Source organism: Pinus tabuliformis, chromosome 6 (assembly GCF_031772625.1).
Source record: "Pinus tabuliformis cultivar Carrire ecotype Pingquan chromosome 6, CPIR1, whole genome shotgun sequence".
In the NCBI taxonomy this organism is placed as follows: domain Eukaryota; kingdom Viridiplantae; phylum Streptophyta; class Pinopsida; order Pinales; family Pinaceae; genus Pinus; species Pinus tabuliformis.
This window is the reverse complement of record NC_142292.1, coordinates 300,745,626-300,760,723: the sequence shown is the minus strand read 5'-3', so window position 1 is coordinate 300,760,723 and position 15,098 is coordinate 300,745,626. Positions and strand designations below refer to the sequence as shown.

At 39.3% G+C, this 15,098-nt stretch overlaps 1 protein-coding gene across 2 annotated transcripts in view; it reads left to right on the top strand.

Annotated features, from left to right (window-relative positions):
- The window catches only part of LOC149258518 (uncharacterized), a 320,770-nt gene that overhangs the window by 243,318 nt on the left and 62,354 nt on the right, over positions 1-15,098 (top strand). The window lies entirely within an intron of this gene.

Genomic DNA, 15,098 nt, shown 5'->3' with positions numbered 1-15,098 from the left:
GTATCAGTCAGAATAGTGAGATTGTCTAACCACTTTGAGGCCACCTTGCGTGATCAAACTTCACCAAATCAATCTTGTTTTAAGGAGATTGGTTATGCACTGAAGTGTACATATAGATGGTCTATCAATATATCTAGAGATGTGGAAATCATGTGGATAATGTTCATATGTTGTGTAATGTAGTTTGTTTGGACACTGTTTCCTATTTATGGAAAATACTTGAGTGTATAACAGGGTATTAGATCCTAGGTTTTGAAGATTGTAGCTTGTTTCTAGTGCTTCAAGGCTTTTTGGAGGTTGTTGCATCATAGGAACACATGATGTATTTGGGTGAAGTCAGATTTCTTGAAAGAACTGACTTGTATTTGGACTTGTAGTGTTTTGAATGAATGTGTTGAACTAATATGGGTTTGAGACAAGTAATATGTGGTGCTCAACAGGGACAACTATGACTTGTGGACACAAGACATGGAGACTATGTTGAAGAGCAAAGCTCTCTAGGAATTTACAGAAACTGTTGTTCTTGATCCTATGGATGAACATGAGAAGTTCATGGTGAATGGGAAGAAGGTTGACATTGTATGTGTTATGACGATTGACATCTCAAGGGAGATTTGGTTCTATAATATGGGATTGATTGCTTGAATAAAGAATATTTTCAACAAGTTTGATAAAAGTTAGGTTATGCACCTTGAGAAAGAGTTGATCTCTCATGAATCCTTCTTTGTTGACAAGATTGATGACTATCTACCTCATGTGGAGGAGATATAGTTGAAGATGGGCGGATGAGGAAAATATGTGTTGAAGTAGAAAGGACATCTGATAGAATTAAATCTTGTGATGTTTTGTATTCCATGTTCCAAGCAAATTGAGCTTCAAGGAAAGAAGGTAATGAGGATACCTATGATTCGTTTTTCTCTATAATGATCAGGGCATATGAGAAATTGCTTGATGGAGAAAAGATTAGCAATAAGCAATAGGATCATTTCATAAAGGGAAAGGGCTGACACGAGTATAGAGAAAGAGTGTAGATGGAAATCAAGAAGGAAGCCATGGTGTAGACCATGATAAGATTGTGAAGATCAAATTGACAGGAATAATACTTCTTGTTATTGTGGCAAATTGGGGCATTATGAGATTACTTGCTAAAAGAAGGATGGTGGCCTTGAGGAGAAAATTAAAAAGGTTAAAGAAAAACAACAATGATGCTCTCAAGAACACGTTATCTCTTCGGGTTACTCCAAATGTGTTTTCACCTTGCTAGAAGAGAGCAAGGTCTCATAGCCCCTTGGTGATGCTTCATGGACAAATGAATGACTTATTTTGGATCGGTGCATGACCTTGGTTAGAGTGCTAGCATAGTGCCCTCACCTAGGAGGTTGTTACCATGGTTGACATGATGACTAATGCATTGGGTGCACACGATTGGGAAGTTGGTTGTTTTATTAGGAAGGAGTACCTATGTAGTTGGAGGAGTGCTATGTATTTGGAGGAGGGCATTTGGCCTTAGGAGCTTGGGATTGTGTGATACACATTGGGGGTTGGGCACTTAACTTGAGGATGCTTGGTTTGAAGAGCATACTGTGAAAATTTCTAAACCTAAATTCTATTACTGCAACAATTGATTTATTTTACCTACTTATTTTCCAATAAGTTATTTACGAAATCCCTTCAATAAATATTAAAATAAATTCTACTGCAGATATCACACCATTATACAGAAACAAATACATGCACAAGAATCAAACACATCAACACAGTTATTTTTGGACAATTTTCCTCGGAAAAACCCAATGCGGGAAAACCGGTGCAGCAGAGGAGGGTTTTATTAATCAACTTTCTTGAGTACAACTAGGGTGCCAAACTGGCTTACCCAACAGAGATAGACACACGGTAGTAATACCACGAAAATCCTCCGACGCTTCCCTTAGGCTCAGCGTCAGCCCAACTAGCCTCTACGTAGCTCCCTGACCTTCTGCGTTAGCACACTGCCTCACTGTGTCAGCACTCTGCCTCACTGTGTCAGCAGTTGGCCTCTCTACATCACCCACGCAGGCCCTCCAATCACTGCGCAATCCAGCTGCCTCTGCGTCTTTCTAACTGGCTCTGCGTATGCCTCTCTGATCTTGCGCTGGTCCTCAGGTACTATCCCTGCCTCTCTGCTATGTACTCGCCGCCCTTTGCTGCAATCCAGACCACAAGTTCAAATTTCTTAGCAAACCCTGCTCCAGAAATCTAACTGAATGGTCTCTCTTGGTGTATCTCCAATTGTCCCTCAAGCTTCCTCTTATACTTTTCCTATTGATGAATCAACGACCGAGATTAAGTCCCTAATCAATGGCTAAGATTAAAATAGACTTGATCCTCGTCTCTTAGAAGCTTCTCATCCTTATCTTTATTAATACCCATTAATATTTTTATTTTCCTAAGTTTAGACTTAGGAACTCATTAAAAATATTAATTATTTTAATAACCCCTCATCCGGATGGAATTTTCCAAAAGGATTTCTGGGTCTTGGAGATATCATGTGATTTAGCCTCTCCACCAATTTTCATGGATAGAGCACATCCGATGCTACCCCAAATCAACACTCCCTCTTAGCGAGGAATGTGCTCTAGTAATGCTTCACCACTGAACATCACACAGATCATCCATCATCGGTACTTGTGCTGATGCTTGGCCTACTACCAACATCCTCTGTACTGCTGCTTCCTGTACTGCTGCCCATGTTTCTGTCACTGCCACTGCTACATCTGTACTGCAGCTCCCTTTGCATCCGTGTTGCTATTGGTCCTTCCTCCCAACACTGCAACTCTCTCAAATGCTGCATCATGTTGCCCATAACACTGCTAACTGCTGCATTGCAACACCTGACCCTTATCCATTTCTGCTACTGAAATGGATCCTTCACCATCCCCATATTCTCCCTGAAATAACTGAACTTTGTTCTTCCAAGGGCCTTGGTATGGATGCCCGCCACCTATTCTCCTGTAGGAGTGTAGCTCAACTTTACATCTCCTCATTGGACATAATCTCTAACAAAGTGACACTGAATATCGATGTGCTTTGACCGATCATGAAACACTGGATTCTCAGAGAACTTGATGCAACTCTGATTATCATAGATGATTCTGGTCGCCTCCATCCTTATTCTGAATCGGTTTACAAGCACTTTTCTAAGCCATATGGCTTCGCACGATGCTGTGCTAGCGGCCATATATTCTGCTTCGACTGAGCTTAGAGCTACGGATTTCTGTTTCCTACTGCACCAAGAGGTCATCCCTGATCCAATGTTGAAACAATACCCAGAGGTACTTTTCCGATCTACTGAACTTCCAGCTCAATCTGCATCAGTAAACCCACTTAATTTGATATCATTACTTTTGGTGTACAAGAGTCCATACTCGACCGCTCCCTGTATATATCTAAGAACATGTTTGGCTGCTGCCTAATGAGCCCTCTTCGGTTCCACCATGAATTGACTGAGGGTGTTGATAGTGTAGCAAATGTCTGGTCTGGTATTGACCAGATACATCAGGGACCCTATGAGTTGCCTGTAAAAGGTGGGATCAACATCTTTGTCTTCTAATGCATCAATTTTCTTCTAGTTGGTGATCATTGGAGTAGCCATTGACCTACAGTCTTGCATCTTGAATCTATTCAAGATATCTGTAGCATATCTCCCTTGTCCAAGGAAGATCTCACCCTTTTGCTGCCAAACTTCCAACCCCAGGAAATAATGCATCTGTCCCAAATCCTTCATGTCAAACTCTGTGGCTAGATTCTTCTTGCAGTCTTCGATGAGCCTAGATGATCCTGTCAGGAAGAGATCATCCACATATAATACTAGGACTAGAGACTCATTCTCTACAACCAGATAATAGAGATTGAGATCTGCATCACTCTTGATGAACCCCATCTTCTGCAAGTAGCCATCAATTCGACCATACCATGCTTTAGGTGCCTGTTTGAGCCAATACAACATTTTCTTCAATCTGCATACATGAGACTTCTTCTCATGTGTCTCAAAGCCTTCTGGCTATTCAATGTATACTTCCTCTTCTATCACCCCGTTCAAGAATGCCGTTTTGACATCCATCTGATGAATCTCCCATCCCATCTGTGCTGCAAGAGATATCACAGTTCTAATAGATGTATACCTGGCTACTTGGGCAGAGGTCTTTTCGTAGTCTATTCCTTCCTTCTGAGCATACCCCTTAGCCACAAACCTGGCTTTGTATTTTTCCACACTGCCGTCTGCAGCATATTTAATCTTGTAGATCCATCTCGAACCTACCACTGATCTGTCTTGAGGCCTAGGCACTACTTCCTAGATATCATTCACCATTATAGAGCTATATTCCTTTACGATCGCATCCATCCAAACTTGATGTTGAGCGGCCTCCTGAAAATTGGAAGGTTCCGCAACCTAAGCTACTAAGGCTTGATATCTATCTCGCTGCCTTTGCTCCCTTTTATTGTTCTTGGGTGCACCAATGAAATCTTCTGCATCCCGCAGAATCTGTCGGAGTTCCCAACTTGTTCTTCCCCTGGTAGTAGGTGCATCTGTTAGCTCCTCCTCTGCTTGTGATTCCTCTTGTTCTAAAGGAGAATTATTAGTACTGGCTTCCGCTGGTTGAAGTGGTTTGACCAACGACTCATCTTTTGACTGCTCCTTGGAAGGCATTTCTCGAGATTTTCTGAAGGCCCTATCTTCCATGAACTTCACATCTCGTTGGACTACTACCTTCCTGCTCCCTAGGAGAGAGATTCTATATGCCTTAGCATTCTCGCTATATCCCACTAGATATCCTTCCTCTGCAGTTTGATCTAACTTCTTCCTCTTCTCCTCGAGCATATGACAATATGCTAAACTCTCAAATATCCTGAAATGACTAACTTCAGGTGTCTTCTCGATGAAGAGTTTCTCTGGAGTAATCTTGCCCAATGCCTTATGAGGAGTTCAATTTTGAACATAGACTATCGTGCTGCATGTTTCTGTCCACATGAATTTTGGCATATCCTGATCATACGTCATAGCCCTGGTTGCTTCCATGACAATCCTGTTCTTCCTTTCTGCTACTCCATTCTGCTCCAGATTGTAAGGAGCTGTCCACTCTCTTTTGATGCCCTCCATAGCGCAAAAATCGGTGAAGGCCTTGTCGACATATTCTCCACCATTGTCTGAGCACAATACTTTTATTTTCTTTCCTGTCAGATTGCGTTGAACTCTTTGAATTGACATAAAACCTCGTCCTTGGTTTTCAGAAAATAAATCCAAGTTGATTCTAGCTGCAACCTGTACAACCTGTTACTTCTAATTCCGATCTGTACTTTCTTTTTCCTACTCGGGTGTTTGACGTATACTTTCTTCTTAATGAAGAAAATGTCATAGCCCTTGCATTGAAGTTGTGATACAGAAAGTAAGCCCATCCCCAGTTCTGGCACATGCAGCACATTGGTAACTTAGAACCGTTCTCTTATTGTTGTTTGAAAAACTATGGTACCCTTCCCTACTAGAGTACACTTTGCCTTATTCCCCATGGTGATCTGAAAATTCATTCTTTCCTCCTGTTAATATGAGAAACATTCCCGGATTCCTGTCATATGCCAAGAGGCTGCAATGTCTATATACCATACCCTTGATGATGCAGAGCTTGCTACGCAAGCAACTTCTTCTCCCAATCTGGAAGCCAACATAAAGAAATCAAAATTTCTATCTCTTGTGCAATTTTCTGAAAATCTGCACGAGTCTCTTGACGTGGATGCTTCTGCATCATGATGTTGACCCATAATTGATTTTCCCTTCTTGTCTCTGATTCTTTGCTCTAATACCATGTGAAAATTTCTAAACAGAAATTCTAATACTACAACAACTGATTTATTTTACCTACTTATTTTCTAATAAGTTATTTATGAAATCCCTTCAATAAATATTAAAATAAATTCTATTGCAGATATCACACCATTATGCAGAAACAAATACATGCATAAAAATCAAACACATCAACACAGTTATTTTTGGACAATTGTCCCTAGAAAAACCCAACGCGAGAAAACTGGTGCAGCAGAGGAGGGTTTTATTAATCAACTTTCTTGAGTACAACTAGGGTGCCAAACTGGCTTACCCAACAGAGATAGACACACGACAATAATACCACGAAAATCCTCTGGCACTTCCCTTAGGCTCAGCGTCATCCCAGCTAGCCTCTGTGCAGCTCCCTGACCCTCTGTGTCAGCACTTTGCCTCACTGCATCAGCACTTGGCCTCTCTGTGTCACCCTCGCAGGCCCTCCTGTCACTGCGCAATCCAGCTGCCTTTGCATCTTTCTAACTGGCTCTGCGTCTGCTTCTCTGATCTTTGTGCTAGTCCTCAGGCACTATCCTCGCCTCTCTGCTATGTACTCGTTGCCCCTCACTGCAATCTAGACCACTAGTTCGAATTTCTCAACAAACCCCTCTCCATAAATCGAACTGACTAGTCTCTCTTGGTGTATGTCCATTTGACCCTCAAGCCTCCTCTTATACCTTTCCTGTTGATGAATCAACGGTCGAGATTAAGTCCCTAATCAACAACTAAGATTAAAATAGACTTGATCCTCGTTTATTAGAAGCTTCTCCTCCTTATCTTTATGAATACCCATTAATATTTTTATTTTCCTAAGTTTAGACTTAGGAACTCATTAAAAATATTAATTATTTTAATAACTCCTCATCCGGATGGAATTTTCCAAAAGGATTTCTGGGTCTTGGAGATCTCATGTGCTTTAGCCTCTCCACCAATTTTCATGGCTAGAGCACATCCGATGTTACCTCAAATCAACACATACTTCATGGAGGTTGCTTTTTGACTCAAACACATGTTAAGGATGAACATTTGAGCTTAGTGACCACATTGGCACGCATAAGAGTAACATTGGGCACATGAGAGGACACATGGACACAATTAGAGGAGTGCCTTGCATGAGGACACTTTGATAGTGCACCACATGAAGGAGCATTGGACTAATAGCTTGTTGGAAACCACACTATCTTAGAGGAGGGGTGTTGAGCCCAAGGAGGATCTTGCTTGGAGGACATTTCACCTTTGCGGTTGAATAAACCCTAGTTGAGACTTGTACTTTCTTATATTGAAGGACATTCCATGAGGGGTTACCTTGTTGGTCTCTTGTATGGGCTTATGTCCTTATGTTATGTTAGCCTCCCTTACCTACTCTATGTTGGAAAATGCAAAGTGGCAACTTATTTAATCTTATTTTCCTTAACCTTAATATTTGCTTGTGAACTTTTTACAATTACATTTTGCTCGGAAGGCTCTTATAAAAATGATGTTGACTGCTTTGACTCATGAAAATAAATCCTAACACCTAACAAACCCTAGAAGCATGAAGAACATGCTTTTACCTAGAAGGCCATCAATAATGAGCACGAAACCCATGCTTTACTAATAATAACTTTTTCTTCTCTTCTCTTCTATTGCTTATTAGATAGGATACATATTGAAATGAGCACAACAACAATTATGAAGATTGAAACTAGTTACATTTCCAATACTCCCTTTTAACTAGGGAGGTATTCATAATTGTACAACCAATACAACATCATTCTCAAATTGAAGAGTTCTCATAAGAAGAGTCAGATTGATAAGCAAACTGTAAGCATCATCATTATGGCCAACACTGTGTCTGAGGCCTAACTAGACAAGCTCTGCTTTAATCAAGAGCATTATGCTGGGAGGCTTTACGTGTGATACTGCGCTACCTCTACAAGGTACATACCCCATCTGGATGTCTACAAGGCATGTCCTTTTAGGACTATTCTTATCTTGGATCTCCAATCCCGAGTCCTTAAGGAATATCGGTCCTCTTCGACCACTCTTGTCTTGGATACCTGTCACATCCTCAAAGAGTGTTGGTACCTTTCCTTTCTTGGATGTTTTATCCTCATGAAAACCACTGATGCTTATCCAATCCTTCGTCATTCTCTCTTCATCACCTGAAGAAGAGAATGCACATGTGATGTCCAACATCACTTCCTCTCAACCAGAGAGGACATCCCTATTCTCCTTTTGAATAGAGAATAGATCCCTGCTCTTATTCAAGGAGAGTCCTTTTATTCCCTCTCAAAGCTAGAGGAAATCCATACTTCCTTTCTATTTGGGAAGTCAACATCACAAGCCTTATAACTTGTCTTTTTAAGAGTACCATTTGCTTGATCTTCATAGCTACATGGTTTCTTCTTTCCTTCACATCTCTTGCATCGAGCTTGCTTTCTTTTAAGGTATCATGGAGCGATCTCTTCTCTTTGTTCTTGTGATAGGATCTACGTCATTTCTCTTGCTCATCACTTTCATCTTTGACATGAAGGCATTGCATTAAGACTTTCCAAACTTCAAGCTGATCATAGCTTTCTCATGAAAGTAATCTCCTTTGACCTTAAGGTTATCTTCTCACACTGCTACCTCAAAGATGAACATATCTTAACTTCATAGTTGCCAGGTACCAGATATTGAGCTTCCCTCAATACTATATATATGAACTTGTTCAACTTCATCATATATTCTTGCAACATTCTTCTAGGTAGCAAAAGTAATATGTTAACCAAATTACCAATTTACAACTTTTTCTTCTAGATATTATACCGGATGTTAGTCATTAATTTACATATTCTAGAGAGAGTCTTAATATTTTATACATCCTTAAGTAAGTCAAATTCTTCCTTTTAAACATCATGCAATCATACTGAGCATGTTACAAGATTCTACATGAATCTTATCCAAGTGTCACTTTTAATGTGCATTCCTATGCGAGTCTTAATATTTTATACATCCTTCAGTAAGTCAAATTCTTCCTTTTAAACATCATACAATCATACTGAGCATGTTACAAGATTCTACATGAATCTTATCCAAGTGTCACTTTTGATGTGCATTCCTATGCTTCTTGTCCCATCATCTAGCTATACATATATCTCACAAAGAGATTGCATCCTATCCCATTTCATTTCTTCATCCCTTTACCAGTATTACTTCCACATTACATTGAATGTATACTAACTTTGTCATAGTGCTTGTCCCAAGATCCTTCCACAATGATGGTTCTTCCAGGATCATAATGATCCATCAAAGCAAGATGACTGCCTCTAACATAATGTTAGATAATGCTTGGATGAACAATATATGCAAAATGGTCTATCTATCTATCTGTAAACTATGTCACACGGTTCGAGTTCGAGTTCGAGTTCGACAAGGATTAAGTTCGATTCGAGTTCGAATTTTCCGATCAGGTTCGAATGAGGTTCGGCATTAGGTTCGACTATACATATTTTTCATATATATATATATATATATATATATTTATATATATATCTATATATGACAAAATAATAGAAAATTCATAATCAATCCATAAACACATGAACACAAATTCTTATTAGTAAACATACATCAATAATGTAATCATTCTAACATCTAGTTAAATGTAAACATACGCAATAGTAGTTTGCAAAAAGAAATGACATAATTTTCAGTCTTAAAAATTTAAATGAATGTCAAATACTAGTAATCTTTTAAAAAATCACATAATCAAAACATGATCAAAATTTAAACATACACATCATTGTAGGACATCTTCAAATTTCAAAATTTTAAACATCATCAAAGTCATAATATCATCAAAGTCATCAACACATGGAATTCCATCATTTGGCTCATCATCATCAATGCTAATATAATAAGGAAGTCATAAAGACCATTGCCAAATAGTTATAATCCATAAAATTGTTCTAGGAAATTCAAAAAACATAGATAGTCTATACTTATGGCCTACTAGACTCTAGTATGATCAAAAAGCTCTCAATCATCATGTGCATATGGCATAGTAAAGGCACTAGAATGGGGATCATCAAAGTCATCAATAGATGGAATTCCAACATTTGGATCATCTAGTGAATCACCATCAGTGCTAATATCATCTTCTTCTGGCTCTAAATCAACATCAAACCATGGCTCGTAGGAACTAGATGCATCTTTGGCCACACTACTCAAGGCCAACTTCAAATTACTGCGAACATAAACAAGGTCTTCCAACCTTGTAGACAATAATTTGTTTCTTTTCTTGGACTGGATATGGTTAAAGCTACTCCAGTTCCTTTCACAAGCAGAGGCACTTGATCCCTGGCTCAAAATACGAACTACAAAACGTTGCAATTCAGGAGTCTCTGATCCATAAAACTGCCACCATCTCCCTGGAGGAATATTGGGCCTATCTTGTACTGCACTAGACCTTGCAAATATTCCCTCTTCCAACCTGTATGCTCGGAGCTGCTCTCTAATTATCCTGCATTCTTCTCGATCAGGGACCAACCGTTCAACTGCATCATAAAGGCCATTCATGACTTCTGCATCATTTGTTCTTTCTATCCCAAAGAGTCTAGGATCCAAATAACAAGCTGCTGCATGTAAAGGACTATGCAACATCTTCCATCTTTCATCAATCATCTCCCATATTGCAATGTACTCATTTTCCTCATTATTAAAAGATTTTGCAATGGCTTCTTTAGCATGATCCATGCCCTCATAAACAAAACCCATGGAAGGGGTATCACTATCAACCATGCGAAGCATATCAACAATTGGTTCACATACTTTTAAGACCTTCTCAGCATTGTCCCAAAAAGCAGTCCCTAAAATCACCTGTTCCAACTCCTTTCCTTTAGCTTCCTTTGAAAGATGAGACTTTTCCCACTCATTGTTGCAAAAAACACCTCTTATACTCCCTTTTTCTTCAACTAACCTTTTGAGAGTAATATAATATGTGGCAAACCTGGTGTCACAAGGCCTGAGCAACTCTCTAGATGCATTATTCCTGTACAAGATCAATGTGAGTTGATGGTTAAATATGAAGTGAGAAATTTGTTTCCCCCTCCGAACTGTCTCATTAATCCATGGAAACTTTGCCAAGTCATGTAACAATAAGTCAAGACAATGGGCAGCACAAGGTGTCCAATATATTCTTCTGTATTTATCCATGACCATTTTTCCTGCTCCAACACAATTTGAAGCACTATCTGTTATAACCTGGACCACATTTTCTTCTCCAACCTCAAGAATAGCTTCCTCTAAAATCTTGAAAATATATTCAGAGGTCTTCTTATTCCCTGATGCATCAACTACTTTCAAAAAAAGTACCCCTTTAGGGCAAGAAACCAACACATTAATTAGAGGTCTATGATTCATATCTGACCAGCCATCTGATAAAATTGTGCACCCTGTTTCCTTCCAAGAGTCTTTGATCTTCTGCAAATTGTTTGTAACTCTTTCTTTTGACCTCTTCAAAATAGTGGTCCTTATGGTCTCAGAACTAGGAGGGAGATATCCTTTACCAAAACCTGCCATCATCTTACATGCATTGATGAAGTAAGGGCTTCTTGCCACATTAAATGGAATTGCACATTCAAAAAACATATCACCTACAACATCATCAACTTCTTGTTTCTGCATGGGCTTCCAAAGAGTATTTAATGTGGCTGTCCCACTTGATTTACTGAACTTTGACTGAGATGAACCCCCAACATCAACCGTGCTTGAAGAAAGTGCAGAGAATGAATTGTAATTCATTGCAATTTCTGTTTGAACACGTTGTCTTTTGCTTTCATTCACTTTCTTAGCCTTTTGTATATTGTCATAATCTTTCTGAAGTGTCTCCTTGAGCTATGCAGACACATTCTTGCAACCTTCAACGCCACCTCCTTTGCCATTAGTGACAGACAGTAAGTGGTCCATGACTCTAGTTAAAGATCCAAAAAATTCATTATTACATAACTTGCATTTCAAATGCCTCCCATGAGGCCCGTCCAATTTCTCCACATATTTCCATCCTTCTGCCGTTGACTTTGGAGGTGCCATGAAAAATATGTCTGCATTTTTGTTGGCAATGGCATATTAAAATTCGAATTTAAATAAATGATAAAATAATGAAATTCAAATATAAATAAAACTTGATATCTTGATTAAAAAGTAAGAAGTAAAAAAAATCTACTGAATCACGCCTATTGAGTCACAAATTATGAAATAATGATTTCTAATGCATGTCAAAAGGCTGTGACCTCTAGTTGTTTGTGTTGAGGCAGCGAAGGGGTTAGGACTTTTTAATATTCTCCAAAGGCTACAGCCTAGTATGATCTCATTTGTACACAGCCTAGTATGAAACTTTCGACTTGAAGTTGAAGCCTTGAAAGTTGAAGAGAATAAAATTATAGAACTAATTTATAATCAAAGAAAATACTCTACAGATTGTGTGACATTTAGAAAATGAAAGGTTTCTGGTATAATGTAACATCTGCAGCATGCTCTATGGGCCATCCAGAAAGCAGGGCATCAAAACAATGCCATCATAAACATGTCAAGGCTCAACATAATAAAATAGGCATTTAAATAACCTCCTATTGATCATCCAGTAATAACATTGCAATGGATGTAAATATTGAAAATAGGCAGTAAAACTTAAAAGACAGTCATGTTCAGCTGCCAATACTGTCTACTATCAAGATCAGAGTGCTGGATTGCTTGGTAAGTTGGTGCTACTGCTAATTGCTAATTTGCTATATAACAGCCAATTGTTGAAATGTTGATTACATAACTAAGGCCTAATGAATGACTATTGTGTAATTTTGTCATTGCATAGGAGGCAATTAATAAGAATGACTATTCTGGTGTATTTCTCACTGTTTAGTAATGAATATAAGATGCAATTAAAAAGGAAAAAAGAAAACAACTACCTGATTTCATTCTGTATTGTTATGAAAAGTTTGGCTTGGAGTAATGAAATGCAGAATCTATAAACAGTGGTGAGTCGGTGACCAGAAAGTTAGAAACCAGTGCTTGACTGTAAAGGATAGATCTGGAAAACCAGTGCTCTGTCATTAATTACAAGGTGGAGATTCAGGACAGTTGTTTACTTGGGTATTTCTAAACCAGGATTATATTGATCTATCAGCACCCACTCCCAGTGCAATACTAATATCAAATAATATCAAATAATATATAAGTGGTGCTGATCTATAAATTATTTTTGGAAGGTTCCAAAGGCACACGTTTGAAATTGTAGAGGCATTGGCCTTGGCTCAAAAAACTTATCCAACTCTCATTCCAAAACTTGACACTTTGTGCCCTTTCTCATGTTGTCGATTGATAGCAAAACCAATTACTTAAAATGAGAAGAAATGCAAATGTCAATGCTCAAAGAATTGATATGTCTTGTTCTCAGGAGGGTGATGTAAAAAAATTTAAGAATCTGTGCATGAATTCTATAGTTCTCGCAAAGATCATGGATGCGACTGTTTTTGGCACTGACTTATATGTGATTCAAAGGGCATCAATCTAAAACAACAACAGGGAAGTAAGAAGAAAGCCAACCCTTATACTTTTGATAATGCTGCCCTCCCACCATCTCTTAACTGGGTCCAAGACAGTGAGGAAGAGGATTTACAAAAGGAATCTCATGAAGGGTAGGAAATATTTCGTATATCAGATTATATTTCTGAACCTAAGAGTGAGAATTCTAAGATCCCAATGGAAGGGATATGCACTCTTTCACATGCTTTGTGGGAAGATAGTGATAGTGGTGACAGGTTGGATGATGAGATGGCAACATTCCTCAATGTCAAAACTGTTGAAGGCAAACATATATTCTTTAAAAATGTGAAGAGGGCAGAAATAATAAATGTACAGATCTCATAAGAATATATTCTTGGTTCAGAGGAAGGATTGTTTGCTTTGTCACATTACCTTGTTGAGGATGAGTTGGAAGCTAGGGAAAAATAAGACAATCAAGACTTTAAGTTCGGCAATATTTCTATGCCAAGAGATGGATCTGATAATGAGATGGAAAACATAGGGACAACACTTGATGAAGAGCATACAATGGAACCTGAAGTTGAGGAATCTCTTTTGAAAATTTGTGATCTCAGTTTATCATAAGGCTTTACTAGTTCCAAAGTCCTTGTACAGTCAACTTACTCACAGCTCAACACTGACAGAAGAAACACAGCAGAACAAAGAACAAATAACAGTCAGGGAAATAGGAAACGAGAAAAGAGAGATCAGGGTAGTGCACTGTGCAACTCAACGCATTAAGATAACATCGGACGACGGACAGCGGAATCATGGATAACAAAACAACGCTACCAGATTTGTCGAACAGCGAGAGCATGAATATTAATACTTATACAGTATTAATATTCATGCTCTCGCTGTTCGACAAATCTGGTAGCCGACGGCCCGAACCCTGTGAGTCGTGACTTAGACCCCAAGCACCCAGCACCGTTCGGCGTTAAAGCCTAAATGTGAACCACAACAAGGTTAATCCCGCGGGCCGACAAGAAGTGACAATGGTGACAGACTATAGAAAAGCGGGGGCCCCAAGTTCCAACTGCAGCCTTTCACTGTATAAAATTACGTTAAGAACAGACCCCAACCGCAACGTTTCATTGTATAACTGTTAACATTACGTTAAGATCGGACCGCAAAAGACTTCCACCGACATAATACATTGTGTAATCATCAATGCAGACCCGAAATTCTGAAGATTGGCTCCCGCGCAGTGTGTACATACCTGTCGCCGGTCGGTAATGGGCACTGGGCAGTGGCACTGGGGCAGCAACTCACGATCCGGCAGGCCGCAGGCTGCAGCAAAACAACGTCGCCACTCACGACTCACGATCCGGCAGGCCGCAGGCTCGCAGCAAGACCAGTGGCAGTCACGACTCACTACTCACCACACTCAAGAAATTCACAATCGCTCAGAATCACAGTTACAGAATCACAGTCACTCAGGCTTCAGCAACGACAAATGAAACCACTCGACACTGGACAGCTTGTGCCAAATGCCTCCAACACCATGGCTTTTAAAGAAATTCTTGGCGGGAAGACATGAATAAAACCGCGAATTCATAAACAGGCAACTAAAACCGGTGAAAAAAAACCAGCGAACCTAAAAAACCCTTGAAATTTGCGGCAATTTTTTCAAGTTCGATTTCAGGTTCGTTTTTTTTTTCAGGTTCGAATTCGTCAGGTTCGAAGAAGTTCGTTCAGGTTCGAA